The sequence below is a fragment of the Zingiber officinale genome, chromosome 4A, assembly GCF_018446385.1.
Source record: "Zingiber officinale cultivar Zhangliang chromosome 4A, Zo_v1.1, whole genome shotgun sequence".
Taxonomy (NCBI): domain Eukaryota; kingdom Viridiplantae; phylum Streptophyta; class Magnoliopsida; order Zingiberales; family Zingiberaceae; genus Zingiber; species Zingiber officinale.
The window spans coordinates 93,028,640-93,044,155 of NC_055992.1; the positions used below are offsets into that span (position 1 = coordinate 93,028,640).

The 15,516-nt window shown below is 40.8% G+C and overlaps 1 non-coding gene across 1 annotated transcript; it reads right to left on the reverse strand.

The window, feature by feature from the left end:
- Nucleotides 1-3,766: 3,766 nt before the first annotated feature.
- Nucleotides 3,767-3,872, reverse strand: LOC121973983. Its single transcript, XR_006109876.1, has one exon. It is a non-coding gene; the product is annotated as a small nucleolar RNA R71 (small nucleolar RNA).
- Between the last annotated feature and the right edge of the window lie 11,644 nt (nucleotides 3,873-15,516).

A 15,516-nucleotide genomic window follows, 5' to 3' on the forward strand; every position in this document is an offset into this window, starting at 1 on the left:
AATTGAGATGCCACTATGGTGGTGAGCCGAGTAGATGAGAGGACGACGACGGTGTGGCATTGGCCCGATCGAATGACGACACCGAGTAGGGATCCGGTACGATCGAGTGGTAACACCGAGCATAGATCCGATAAAATCGGGCGGCAATACGAGATCGAGAGAGAAAGAGATCAAGAGAGGGGATCGATGGCTTGACCCTCACGGCAACGATGGTGGTGGCACAGGGCTATCGGTCAATCGAGGCGGCATGGTGCTCGGGAGGCGACAACTTCGGGCTTAAGAGAAGAGGATCGATTGAGGGGCTGGCCTCCTCCCCCATTGTGGCCACACCTGGTGTTGGTGGCCATAGAGATCGATGGCATCAGGGTGGTAATGACCTAGCATCGACCCATAGTGGTTGGAGAAGATGTAGAGAGAAGGGAGAGGGTGAGAGTGTTAGAACTTTCGAGCCGCAGAAACCACTATTTTATGTTGCGGAAACCTCGAAGCAAGCCACGGATCCGTGCGAAGATAGATAAATAAAATATTCATGTACATGTTTGTCTACACTAGATCTACCTTAGATCTACATGAAAAGGAAGTATTACCCTTGTCGCGATGCCCTTCGCTTATCCTGCTCGTCCAAATGGTTGTCAGATCTCGTAGAGTGTCAAGTGTACACTCCTCTACACGTATCCACACGGACAAAAGGTGGAGAGAACCACTTAGAGTGTGCTAGCACTCTTGAGAGGTCTCGGAAATGGAGGAGAAGGAGAAAAAAAAAGAAGAAAGGAAGAAGTAGAGACCTTGAATAAGCACACCCTTTCTTATTCATTCTTTATGGTCGGCCACCTATTAGAGCATTTTATACCTCCATGTAATACCAAGAGTCATGACTCTTGGTCTTCCTCATGAGATGGCACACAATGATGTAGTCTTGATGATGTGGAACATCATCATTGGTCGGCTCATGCCAAGTCACAATGAGGTGGCATTTAGTCAAGTCAAACTTGACCCTTCATCTTCCCTCTCAAGTCAAGTCAAACTTGACCTCTTATCTTCCATAGTTGATCAAATCTACCCTTTGATTCAAATCAATTTAATTTAATGAATCTCTATTCATTGGTTTAAATTGACTCAATGAATCATAGTCTAAATTAGACTCATTCGACACATGAATCAAATTGAGTCCAACTCAATTAGTCTAATTTGAATTACTCTTAATCCAATTTGGTTCATCACATGAACCTAATCCTCTTGGTCCATCATATGAAACTAATCTCCATCTAACTGCCCTTTGTGTGTGACCCTAGAGGTTCTTGTAACGTTGACAATGCTCCTAAATCCATTTAGAAATATAAGCAATGAGCGGTATCTAGCAATACATCATTACTACCCAAGTTATAAGAATGTTGAGATCCAACATCACCATTGTGACTACTAATTGTGACTCTCACAACATGTGACAATGTCCTTGATGTGCGTAGATTATATACTCTTTTATGCATGTTTTTACGCACATTTACATACTTTGAGCATGCTTGATCTATGCACTTTTATATTTCCAGCTTTCCTTTTAGCATATTTACTCTTTTGGTTCGGAGATCTGCTTTTTGTGCATTTTCTGTACACAGGAGTCGAAATTGGTGAAGATTATGCGTCCTTGGGTAAGCTTGGAAGGAATTGAAGGGAGAGAGCATCAGGCCGTGTACCACACACGTAGTTTTGGAAGAGAAGGAAGAGGACATGGTCGTGTGATCTCACACGGCGTGTCTTGATTGAAGAAATTAGGCGGATGCCTTACATGGTCGTGTAGATCTACACCAGTGTGAGGTTTCGGCCAAGCGGTGGTGGTCGTGTGCACCACACGGCCGTGTAGCATTTCGAGAGAACAGAAGGGTCCTGGCCGTGTGAGTCACACGGCCGTGCAGCTTTGGCAGAGTGAATCTCACACGGCCGTGTCATGGGGCCGTGTGGCGCCCGATTTCCTCCTCTATTTAAACCCTCCTTCATGAATTGAAAGGGGATCTCTCCCCCTTTGGGAGAAGGCAAGATTTGGTGGTATCCTCCCATTCTTGGGAGGATTTTTGGGCGATTCGAGGGGAGTTCTTGACGATTTCGACTCCGGAGCGAGGATTGGATCCAAAGACGAGGCTTCTTCGTAGATAAGTTTTCTCTTTCCCCCTTTTCTTGGTTTCTTGGATTGGGGATTTAAGAAATGCTTGTAATCTTTATTTCTTCGGGTATTCTTCCTCGATTCATGGAGTAGATCTTGTATTCTAGGATTAAGGGAGTATTTGTATGATGGATTGATGTAATCTCTTATGGATTTGCCATTTTCTTATTTCAATGACATTGTCTTGCTTGTATCAATTAGATCTTGAATGATTAATGGTGATTTGTGCTTAATTCTCATTCTTGATTGATTGTTTGGATTTCTTGTGGACTTTGTAAAGATAAACTCTCACTCGATCATCCGAGGGATCCACGTGACAGGTGCAAGCCCGTGTAAGGACGTTTGAGAGATAATCTTGAAGAGGAAATATGAATATTCAAGAGAGTAGGATGGATCTTATGATTAGTTTCTTGTATCTTGATAGATTAATAAGTTGTGGGCTTCTATGTTGATATCCGAGGAAGGCATAGTAATAGGTGCGCTTCTGTGTAAGGACAACGTAGGTTCACGTCTAATTGATCATATTTAGATACATTTCTCAGTCCTTAGCCGGTTATCTATTGCAAGAGAGAACCGGCAACTTTCTACAAGTGTTTGGCAATTGAGGGATAAGAATTGGTGAACCATTTACATTCAAGAAATCTTACAAAGAAACCGAAACTCCTAGAATCTCCCTTTATCATAACCGAAAATACTAAACTCTTGTTTGTTGATCTTTAATATTAGATTTGTTTACCTTCACTTTGCATTTGAAACAATTGGATAGTTGTTTAGCTAACTCGCATTGAGACATTTCTAGTGCTTATTCCAGTCCCTGTGGATACGATAATCTTTTATATTACTTGCGACATTTCCGTACACTTGCGGAGCGTAACAAGTTTTTGGCGCCGTTGCCGGGGACTGCGCTATAACATTAGGAATTATCAATTGAGTTAGACTAAACATAACATTTGTTTTCCTTTCATATTGCATAGTTGTAACTAATCATTAGATTCCTGTTTTTACTTTCTTGTATAACTTTTACTTCTTGTTAATTCTTTTTGTACAAATTCAATTCTGCATTTTTAATTCTTTTATTTTTTTCTTTTTCTGTTGAATTGTCATTTGCTATCTTGTTCTTGTGTATGCGAAGATCTAACTTTGCAGGGGAATTCTTTCCTTTTGACCCTGAGATTGACAGAACTTTCCATAAAAGAAGAATTCTGCAAAGGCAAATTGAAGAACAGGAACATTTGAACATGGCGAATAGACCACTCAAGGATTATGCTGCACCTTATGCAAGAGGTTTTCGATCTAGTATTTCAAGACCTTCAGTGGAAGCTAATAACTTTGAGATCAAACCCGCAATTATATCTATGGTGAAGCAGAACTAATTTGGTGGAGGACCTCATGAAGACCCCAATCAACACTTAGAGGTCTTTTATGAAATATGTGGTACCATGAAAATGAATGGAGTTCCTTCAGAAGCAGTTAGATTATTATTATTTGGGTTTTCTTTAAAAGATAGAGCAAAGCAATGGCTGAATTCTTTGGCCCCTAATAGCATCACCACTTGGGAGCAGTGTGAGCAACAGTTTCTTGATAAATTCTATCCACCAAGCAAAACAGCTCATATGAGGAATCTAATTGCAAGCTTCAAGCAAACTAACTCAGAATCTCTTTTTGAAGCATGGGATAGATATAATAGTATGCTCAGACAATGCCCACATCATGGGTTGGAAAGATGGTTAGTGTTGCACACTTTTTATAATGGTATCAACTATCATACCAAAGTGTCCCTAGATTCAGCTGCTGGAGGGGCACTTATGAATAAAAGTTTAGATGAAGCTGAAGAAATTATTGACAATGTAGCACGAAATCATCATCAATGGGCAAATGAAAGAAGTGGTGGCTATTCTTCTATAAACCCAACAATTAAAGCATCAGGGAAGTTTGATGTAGATGCAGTCACTCTTTTGTCTGCAAAATTGGACGCTCTTACAAAGAAATTTGAGAATATGGGGACTAGTGCTAATATGGTCAATGTTATTAGTACATCTTGTGAAGTATGTGGGAGTTCAGAGCACTCAAATGACTCATGTCCATTGGGAGCTTTCACTGCACAAATCAATCAACTGGAATAATGTGATGCAATCATGAGTTACAATCAAAGGCAGAACAACCCATACTCAAATACTTATAACCCTGGATGGAAGAGCCATCCCAATTTTTCTTACAGAAATAATCAAGATCAAGGACCATCTATGGGGGCAAGACCAAATTTTCAAGCTGGGCAACAAAATTTTCAACATCTATCTTCTCAAGGCTTACCAAAGTCAAACATTGAAAAGATGCTTGAAGAAATTATCTCAAGTCAGAATGAAATGAAGCAAGATTTAGCAAAGCTCATTCAGAGAATGGATAATTCTGAAAAGCATCAAAAGATCCAGGATAGTCAAATTGCCCAACTAGCTTCCTCATCATCCAGAGCACCAGGACAACTTCCAGGAAAACCTGATGTGAATCCTATGGAGCATTGCAATAGAATTGAGCTTAGGAGCGGACGGACCTTGGGAGACTCCCAAGTAACTGCTCCAAAAGGGATACAAAAAGAAGAAGAGCTCTCTCCTCTTATACCAAATCAGATTCAAGCTAATGAGGAGAGTACCATTGAGGTTGAAGAGACTCTCCCACTGAACCATCAGAGCAAAGCTGTCCCTTTTCCTCAGAGACTTACAATGCTCAAGAAAGATGAAGAATTTGGCAAGTTTTTAGAAAAAGTTAAGGAAATTTGTGTAGAGGTACCTCTTATTGATGCTATTCTTCAAATGCCTAGATTTGCCAAATTCCTGAAGGATCTCATGTCAAACAAGAGAAGAAGAGGAGAGGTTGAGACCATTGCGCTTAGTGAGGGATGTAGTGCTATTTTGGAGAAGAACACTTCCCCAAAACTAAAGGACCCAGGGAGCTTTTATATTCCTTGCAACATAGGAAAAGAATTTTTTGAAAAAGCTTTTTGTGATTTGGGGGCAAGTGTTAGCCTCATTCCCTATTCAATTTGTAATAAATTAGGTCTCAAAAACATTAAACTTACTACTATGGCACTTCAACTTGCCGATCATTCCTGCAAGTACCCTTTGGGTATTATAGAAGATGTGCCAGTAGAGGTGGATGGGAATGTTATTCCCACAGATTTTGTCGTGTTGGACATGGAAGAGGATCTCAGGATTCCTATCATATTAGGAAGACCTTTCCTTGCTACAACTGGAGCTATAATTGATGTCAAAAATCATAAGCTTTCTTTGGTAATTGGTAAGGAAAGGTTGGAATATGATTTATCTAATATCTCTAACCATGTCTCGTCTCTTTTAAATGCTTGTAGCAGGACAAGCATTTATAAACTTGAGGAATGGAATTTCCATCCTCATGGAAGGCCACCAAACGATGGAGACAATGTGGTGGAAGATGTTGGGAGAAGATCTCCCAACAAAAAACGAAAAGTATATCTGTACTCCAAGGGCGAGGAAAAGAAGTGAATGATCAAGTTTGGTCGAGCTAAAGACCTTAAACAAGCGCTTCTTGGGAGGCAACCCAAGGGTTCTTTTAGTTAGTTTTGATTTGTATCTTAATTTCTTTTAGTTTTATGCATTCTTTTGATTTTGTTTTCAGGTTAGGTGCAAAACAGAGCCCGGCCGTGTGCTATACACGGCCAGGCAAAGGTTGCAGAGAAGGGAACTGCTTGGGCCGTGTCATCCAGACACGGCCGTGGATCCCCGGAGAAAAGGTCTAGGCGTGTCTCGTCGGTCGAAGCCCAGGTGCGAGGGTCCCACCCTCCGATCACCACAAGCTCTGTCCAGACGGCGGCAATCTGGGAGAAGAGAGGGAGGCCGTGTGGATCTGCACGGCCCGTGTAGGAGAGTTATTAAAGTCTTCTTTCTACCTTACACGGCTAGATCTTGGCCGTGTTCCGCACACCCCCAACTCTCCAAAACATCTCTTTCTCTCCCAATCTCTTAAAAACTCCTCTCTAATCTCTCAAGATCTCTTAGATCCGGATTCTCCTCCTCTCTAAGACTTGGACTTTTTGTTCTCCTAACCTAAGATCTTTGCTCTTTGAAGTTTTGTTCTTTGAGTTCCATTTTTCCAACCCTAGATAATTCTTCCCCTATCTAAACTCATCAAGATGTCCAATATTTTGAAGAAACTTCGCAAAGGAGGTGGTGGATCCAGTGGAGACAAAGAGAAGGAGCCATCAAGGGACAAAGGAAAACAACCAGTAAAGGGCAAAGGCAAAAGGACTTCACGCAACGAAGGTAATGACAATGAATTCAATATTGTGTTTAGAAATGATGATCAAGTAACTAGATTTGCAATTCTTGTCAATAGAAAGATAGTGTGTACTAGATATATGGACCCAACTGTTCTTGATATGCTTGGAATTAGGGAAGATGTAGATTTGATGATTGGGTTTTTGGATTGGAGTGATATTATGTACACACATTTGCCTACATATCCTCGTCTTGTTTTGGAATTTTTAAGTTCATTGGATGTCCATTTTACTAATGAAGATGATTATTTTGGAAAAATCTCATTTAGACTAATGAATCAAGAATTTCTATGGGCATTTAGTGACTTTAATTCTTGTTTTGGATTAACCACCGGTAGCCCTCGTAGGTTTGATCCAAGGTTTAATTGGAATCATTTTTGGAATGCAATAACTGGGTTAGATCAACCTTATGAGCCTTCAAGAGCTAAGGCCTCCCATATGCAAAACCCCATCTTTAAGTATCTACATAGAGTCATGAGTAAAACTATTTTTGGTAGGGGAGAGTGATGGGGTGGTTAAAAAGATAGAGCTTTATGCTTTATGGGCTATGCTTTATAAGGTTGAATTTGATTCTGGTTTTCATTTTGTTCAAACCTTATTAAGATCTGCTAGGGCATCATCGGGATCAATTGTTTTTGGTGGTTTGATTACCCGAATAGCTTATAATTTAAATCTTGATGTTGATGGGTTGGAAATAATTCATGGTAATGACATGATTGACATTGATGCATGTCTTGCTATGAAAATGATCGTTCGGGATGAGAATGGTTTCGCGTTTCCTAGGAGGAGTGGTTCTCCTTTACCCCTTCCTTTTCCTGAACGAACTACTATTCGTAACCCGGCTAATTGGGTAATTTCTGAGTTAGATTTTGAGGATAACCCTTCTATACCTGGAGACACTGAGCCACATCATGAGCCCTCGTCATATGGACACCCGCAACCTTCTAGTTTTATGGAGCCTGCTAGGCATTCTTTTGCATATTGCACGGGATCTTCTAGGTTTGATTTTTCAGATTTTCGTACGTCTCTAGAATCACTTCATGAGAAGTAAGATGCCCAACGAAAAATGTTGGAGGGGCGCTTCTCTTTATCTGATGATCAGTTTAGGGAGGTACAAAATCATTTTCAGTTTACGAGAAATTTTCAAGGTCAAGTGGCTGAGTTTGTGCAGGATTATGATACTGATCAGGCTAGGATGAGAGATTTTATGCAGAGCATGATGCTTTCTAGCCAACAAGTAGATGCTTTATATGAGTATCATAGATCCTTGGGTGAGATTCCAGGTTTTCCTAGTTTTCCTATTGGCCAACCACGTCGTAGACCTCCTTTCCCTCGTCCACCTCCACCTCCTCCACCATATTGATTTCATCGGGACGATGAAATGTTTAAGTCTGGGTGTCAGTTTTTAGTTTTTGTTAGTTTTCATGTTGGTTCTTATTTTCATTGCTTGTTGCTTTATTTTGCTTGTTTTTGAAATAATCATGGCAATTTTTGAGAACATCAAATCTTCACTTATATGCTTTCTTGGATTCAAGTGAAATGTTCGCACGATTATTGTCTTGATTCATGATGTTCGAATGATGCTAGTAGTAAACTTTGTGTAGTTCTTTTTTCTATCTTGGGAAGCATTAATAAGCTAAGAATCTTATGGTGATGAGTTTTAGTTTTGGTTCAACCTTAAGGATTTTATCTTCACTACACTTGTGCTTGATGCTTGAATAGTTGATGTCATTGAAATAGTCATGATTCATCTTGTTTGCTTAGTACTTGGTTTCCATGGTGATTTCTCAACTTTCATTTTGGTTACTGGATGAGGCTCAAATCATTAAAGCTCATTTGGAAAAATCAAAATATCCCAACATGTGTGCTAAAAGTACATTTGTGAATAAGTTTTGCACAATGCAAACACTTATAAAAAATAATAATAATAATAATAAGGGATATAAAAAACAGTTGTCATGAGTGGAATCTAACAAGTCACCCCTTTGAGACCGAGTTAGGTTACTGGGGAAATGACTGCTTAGCTTCCCTTGAGATTGAGCACACCTTTGAGACCTTGGGTTAGTTGAGAAATATGAACCAAGTGAATGGTGAGTAAGTGTCTATCACTGGTTACTTGTCTTTCACTGGAAACACTAGGAATTCAAATTTGATGACGACTTGACTAGGACATGGATTGAAACTTGAAGGGTGTTGAGTTACTTTTACACTGTGCACAAGATTCTTATGCTTGAACCATACTTTACTTGTTTCCATGATCACGCTTGTTAATGAAACTTTTTGATAGAGTTAGGAAAGTGCACTAGGTTTTATGAATGTGTTGTAGAACATATGAATTTAGACTGCAGCATTTTGCTTAAGGACAAGCAAAGGTTTAAGTCTGGGGGTGTGATGTGCGTAGATTATATACTCTTTTATGCATGTTTATACGCACATTTACATACTTTGAGCATGCTTGATCTATGCACTTTTATATTTCAGCTTTCCTTTTAGCATATTTACTCTTTTGGTTCGGAGATCTGCTTTTTGTGCATTTTCTGTACACAGGAGTCGAAATTGGTGAAGATTATGCGTCCTCAGGCAAGCTTGGAAGGAATTGAAGGGAGAGAGCATCAGGCCGTGTACCACACACGGCCGTGTAGTTTTAACAGGAAGGGAAGAGGACATGGCCGTGTGAATCTCACACGGCCGTGTCTTGATTTGAAGAAATTAGAGCAGATGCCTTACATGGCCGTGTAGATCTACACGACCGTGTGAGGTTTCCAGAGGCCAAGCAGGTGGTGGCCGTGTGCACCACACGGCCGTGTAGCATTTCCAAAGAACAGAAGGGTCCTGGCCGTGTGAGTCACACAGCCGTGCAGCTTTGGCAGAGAAGGAACTAGACATGGCCGTGTGAATCTCACATGGCCGTGTCATGGGGTCGTGTGGCGCCCGATTTCCTCCTCTATTTAAACCCTCCTTCATGAATTGAAAGGGGATCTCTCCCCCTTTGGGAGAAGGTAAGATTTGGTGGTATCCTCCCATTCTTGGGAGGATTTCTGGGCGATTCGAGGGGAGTTCTTGACGATTTCGACTCCGGAGCGAGGATTGGATCCGAAGACGAGGCTTCTTCGTAGATAAGTTTTCTCTTTCCCCCTTTTCTTGGTTTCTTGGATTGGGGATTTAAGAAATGCTTGTAATCTTTATTTCTTCGGGTATTCTTCCTCGATTCATGGAATAGATCTTGTATTCTAGGATTAAGGGAGTATTTGTATGATGGATTAATGTAATCTCTTATGGATTTGCCATTTTCTTGTTTCAATGACATTGTCTTGCTTGTATCAATTAGATCTTGAATGATTAATGGTGATTTGTGCTTAATTCTCATTCTTGATTGATTGTTTGGATTTCTTGTGAACTTTGTAAAGATAAACTCTCACTCGATCATCCGAGGGATCCGCGTGACAGGTGCAAGCCCGTGTAAGGACGTTTGAGAGATAATCTTGAAGAGGAAATAGGAATATTCAAGAGAGTAGGATGGATCTTATGATTAGTTTCTTGTATCTTGATAGATTAATAAGTTGTGGGCTTCTATGTTGATATCCGAGGAAGGCATAGTAATAGGTGCGCTTCTGTGTAAGAACAACGTAGGTTCACGTCTAATTGATCATATTTAGATACATTTCTCAGTCCTTAGCCGGTTATCTATTGCAAGAGAGAACCGGCAACTTTCTACAAGTGTTTGGCAATTGAGGGATAAGAATTGGTGAACCATTTACATTCAAGAAATCTTACAAAGAAACCAAAACTCCTAGAATCTCTCTTTATCATAACCCAAAACACTAAACTCTTGTTTGTTGATCTTTAATATTAGATTTGTTTACCTTCACTTTGCATTTGAAACAATTGGATAGTTGTTTAGCTAACTCGCATTGAGACATTTCTAGTGCTTATTCCAGTCCCTGTGGATACGATAATCTTTTATATTACTTGCGACATTTCCGTACACTTGCGGAGCGTAACAGTCCTTCTATCCTTGACATCTAAATTGATCAATTGAGGCATAGACCGTGTCATCCTCTAATCAATCTATGTCTTGAACTCCAAGTAGACTCACTCTAATCAAATGAGCTCAATATCTCATATTGACTTATTTGGGCAAGGCCATGCACTTAGTGGTCTCACTCTATCAAGAATCATGATATCACTCCCGTCATATAGGAGGGATAGATTCTTTCTACATCACTCACATCCCTCCGTATAATTTATTACATACCCAGTAGTCGCCTTTATAGTCCACCCATTTATGGGTGACGTTTGACGAAGCCAAAGTATGCAACTCCTTATGTAAGAAACCATGGTGACTTCAGGTCCAAGGACTGATAGTCATACTAATAGTCACATGAGAAAGTATATGACACTCATATAACGATCCATGATACTTTCTCATGGCGGGTCATTCAGTATACATTCTCTAATGCATACCCATGTGTCAACTTGATATCTAATATCCATGACTTGTGAAATCAAGTCATCGAGTTGACCTACATGCTAGTCTCATCGCATTAACATTGTCCCTGAATGTTAATACTTGACTAGGAATGATTAAGAGTAGTGTTCTCTATATCATCTTATTATCAATTCAACCAATTGATTGATATATATAAGAACCTTCTACTTAAGGATACTATTACACTCAGTTATTTGGCACCAATACAAGTATAATAACCATAAAGAAATACCTTTATAAATATATATATATATATAGGAATATGATATATCGAGTCCATACAACAATCATCACATGATCGGCTCTAGTGCTCTCACTAACAGAGAGATCGGGTGGAGAAAGAGGATTTGGGGGCGTCGGTAGGAGAAGAAGAAAGGAATAACGTTTAAGGCATTAGGTTACTGCTTAAATACTTAGGGTTTAAATAATTTAACCTTAAGCTAATTTTTCAATTAACTCCAACTTAATAGTTATTCTAAACAGGCTTCTTCTAAGCCCAATTGATTCATCCCCTTAAAATATGGCATATGACCTCCATTTAAATCTCGAAAAAATTCTAAACATTTCCTAAAAATCCAATAAGATTATTTCTCTAATAATACTTATTATTTAATTATTATTTGGATATAGTATCTTATAATTTGGTAGTCATCAAGAATATTATAAGACATTTGCATCTGCATTATTTCATCGTCGTTAAAATTGGATTTGGTGTATGTATACCACAAGTCAACGATAGGTGGAGGAGGAGGGGAAGAGGCGGCCATGGAGAAACAATGAAAAGAAGAAGTGGGAATGCTAACGAATATCAAAGAGTGGACGAACAAAGGGAGAAAAATCTTACTAGGAAATATTGTCGGCGAGGAATGACGTAGAAGAAAATTAGCAGAGAGCATGCGCGAGGAAGAACATGTAGTAACATAGAAGAAAGACGGTGAATAAGGGTTTATAACCCCTGGAGATGGGTGTTTTGATCCATTCGATTGAAGGCTACGTAAAACAAGGTCAAGCTTTGGTCGTTGAATTCTAAACGACGTTTTTCACATCAACTACAGATATCTGCCTATTACATCAAATGTACGGTAACAAAAAGCGGGACACGTGGCGCCTGGCGATAGGGAGGCGTTAATGAGGTTTAATTAAAGGGCATGGGTGGCGTGCTTGGCAATAGTGACAAGAGATTTGTGTTGGTGTGGGAAGCATCCGACGATCGAACCTAAGTTTTGATAATGGCAAAGGGTTCAAAGTTAAGGTTATTTGCTATCTAACGTGTTTGAATGAGCTTAAAGGAAAGTCCTAAGTGTACTTAGGCAAAAAGTCCTAGCTGCGATTAGGTAGGTTGAAAACCCTAGGGGGAGGTAACCCTAGGTCCTAGGGGGTGGTAACCCTAGACGGGAAGTCTTGGCGGGTCAAGGGCTTCAGGCAAAAGTCCTAGAGTCGAGGACTCTAGGTGGAAAGTCCTGGTGTCGCGAACCAGGTGAAAGACTGGTCGGGTTGTGGAGCAGACGTCCAACGGAAAGTCCTTGAAAACCCTAAGGGGAGGTAACCCTAGGTCCTAGGGGTGGTAACCCTAGGCGGGAAGTCTTGGCAGGTCGAGGACTTTAGGCAAAAGTCCTAGAGTCGAGAAATCTAGGTGGAAAGTCTTGGTGTCGCGAACCAGGTGAAAGACTGAGCGGGTTGTGGAGCAGACGTCCAGCGGAAAGTCCTGGAGCCTTGGGCGCTGAGCAAAAGTCCAGTTGGTCTGGAGGATCAACTGATAACAGGTAAACTCTCCTGAGTGGAGTAGGTGAGGATGCGTTCCTTGGTGAGGGAACAGTAGGCATCGGTTCGAACTAGGGTTTCCGGTCGAAAATCTGAAGTCAGAACCAGATAGTCTAATGACTGTCAAATACTTTATTTTACATGTCTATATTGTGGTAACTTTATTTTACAGGGTATAGTTAGTTTGTTGGACTAACGTATCTTGCAGGAAGTAAATTGGACAACTTTGTCTCGGATGAACAGTACCCGAGGCGCCCTCCATGGAGCTTGGAGGTGCCTCGGGTCGTATGCGGAGACTGCATCGCAGCTTGGCATGAGGGCACCCTCATGGAGCTTGAGGGCACCCTGGACATTGGCGCGAGGGCGCCCTCCATGGAGGTTGAGGGCGCCCTCGAGCGGATAAGCGACAAAGAAATCAAAGCTCATCCACGCTGCGATTTCGGCGGGGATAAGGGCACCCTCCATGCTATTGTGGGTGCCCTCCACGAGCTTTATAATCAGGTCTCGAGCAGCAGCTTAACACAAAAATGAAATTGCAATATGTCTTCTCCGTGCTGCTTAAAAAATGATCCAGAAAAGCTACAGCAAGACCCCAATGACCAGGAGCTTCAAACTTATTATTTTTTGTTGTCGGTATAAATTTTACTATTGCTCTTATATTGTACTTAAATTGTAAAGAACTTTTGTGCTTATAGTGATTACCCAAAGTAAATGCTCAACGAGCGTGGGCCTTCGAGTAGGAGTCACCCCAGGCTCCGAACTAAGTAAATCTTGGTGTTCGTGTGTTTGTTTTTATTATTTCCACTGCATGTTTTATTTCTGATTCTTCTGAAACAAAAGTGAAAGCCACAAGCGCTATTCACCCCCCTCTAGCTCTTTCGATCCAACAATTGGTATCAGAGCGGGGTCGCTTCGAATTAGTGAAACCGCCATTCAAGCAATCTTTTTCTTTCTTTCGTGGTAATTTTCTGATTTTTCAGAGTCGATCGGAATTGGTATAATTGCCACCTTCTTATCCATTTTTTTCGCAATCAAAATTTTTGCTCGAAGCTGGTGCAACACCACTCGAGTTCATGTTTTAATTTCTTAATCCCGCACTACTAATCCAAGACTAAGTCTTGGAACAAGATTTTTGGTTTTTTTTGTGTGTGCGAGATTTCCTTTGCTATAATGGCCCATCAAGAAGGCTACAGCATAGCTCGCCCTCCGCTCTTCACCGGTGAGGACTTCGGCTACTGGAAGGGCCGAATGGAGTCATACCTCCAAACTCAGTTCGAAATGTGGATGATCATCAAGACTGGGATCGTACTTCCACTCGACGGCTCAGGAAAACTGGTAACATGCGAGAACTGGGATGCAAGCATAATCAAGAAGGTCGAGGTCAATGCCAAAGCAACTTGCACCCTCCAATGTGGACTAACAAAGGAGGAGCTGAACCGAGTCGGCCCATTCTCAAGCATGAAAGAGCTATGGGAAAAACTGATCGAGCTGCACGAGGGCACATATGACACAAAGGTAAGTAAGCGTGATCTACTCTTTAACAAATTATATAACATCAAAATGCAGGAAGGAGAGACAGCAAGCCAGCTTCACACGTGAATTCAAGACCTGCTGAACGCACTCCACGCGATCGGACAGAAAGTGGAGAACCGTGACGTCATAAGGTACGCACTTAATGTCTTTCCAAGGAATACTTTGTGGGCATCCATGGTTGATGCTTACAAAGTATCCAAGAATCTCTCTCAAATTAAGTTAGACGAACTTTTCTTTGAATTTGAATTGCACGAACAAACTAATGGGCGTCTAACCGAGAAAGGTGTTGCATTGTTTGCAAGTACAAGCAAGATAAAGGAGGCAAGAAAGAAGCATCAAATCAAACCCGAGTTCGAAGAAGAACTGGACTTAGATAATAAAGACGACGAGATAGAAGCCGAACTCGTCAACCTAGTACGCAAGCTCTACAGAAAGAAGAAGGGGCTCACAAAGAAGGATATCAAGAAGATGGTTCAGTCTAAAAAGGTACAAACAAGTCCAAAGGTAAAGTTTGAAGTAACATGCTATGGGTGCAATCAAAAAGGATATATCAAGGCCAATTGTCCAAACCTAAAAGAAGCAAAGAAGCAGAGGAAGAAGAAAGCACTACAAGCCACATGGGACGAGTCCTCGTCAGAAGATTCCAATGAAGAGCTTGAACAAACAAGCTTTCTTGCACTGACGTCCAGGGAACACATCGACGAGTCAGAGACCGAGAGCGAATTGAAAGATGACTCCGAGCGAAGCCACAGATCCGTATCTGTTTCTGAAGGGCATAAACCCACTGTAAGTACTTGTCAAATAGATAAAGTTTACAATTTAGTTAATTATTTATTGCGTAAGTTAGCTAAATCTAATATCCAGGTCAAGTCACTTCAAAAGGAGGTAACAACCCTTAAAGAAGTGACTAACCCTAGCTCCTTGACTGATCTCGATCATATTGGAACCTCAATTCAAGTCCAAAAGCTTGAGGAAGAGAATTCTAGCCTGAAAGATCAAGTCAAGGAATTAAAGGAAACGTTGAAATGGTTTACTCTAGTTTCCAAGAATCTTGATCTGATTCTTGGAAAACAGCGAGTCATTTACAACAAATCCGGACTTGGATTTAAAACTAAGCGCAAATATAAGTCTTATTTATCCCTTGTTAACAGAACAAATAGAAAATTAGTCCAAGCATGGGTCCCCAAGTTGAACTTGGTTAATCAAGTTGGACTTGGACAATATTAGGTCCCCAAGGATCAAATACATTACCTTGATAGACCATATCGAGGC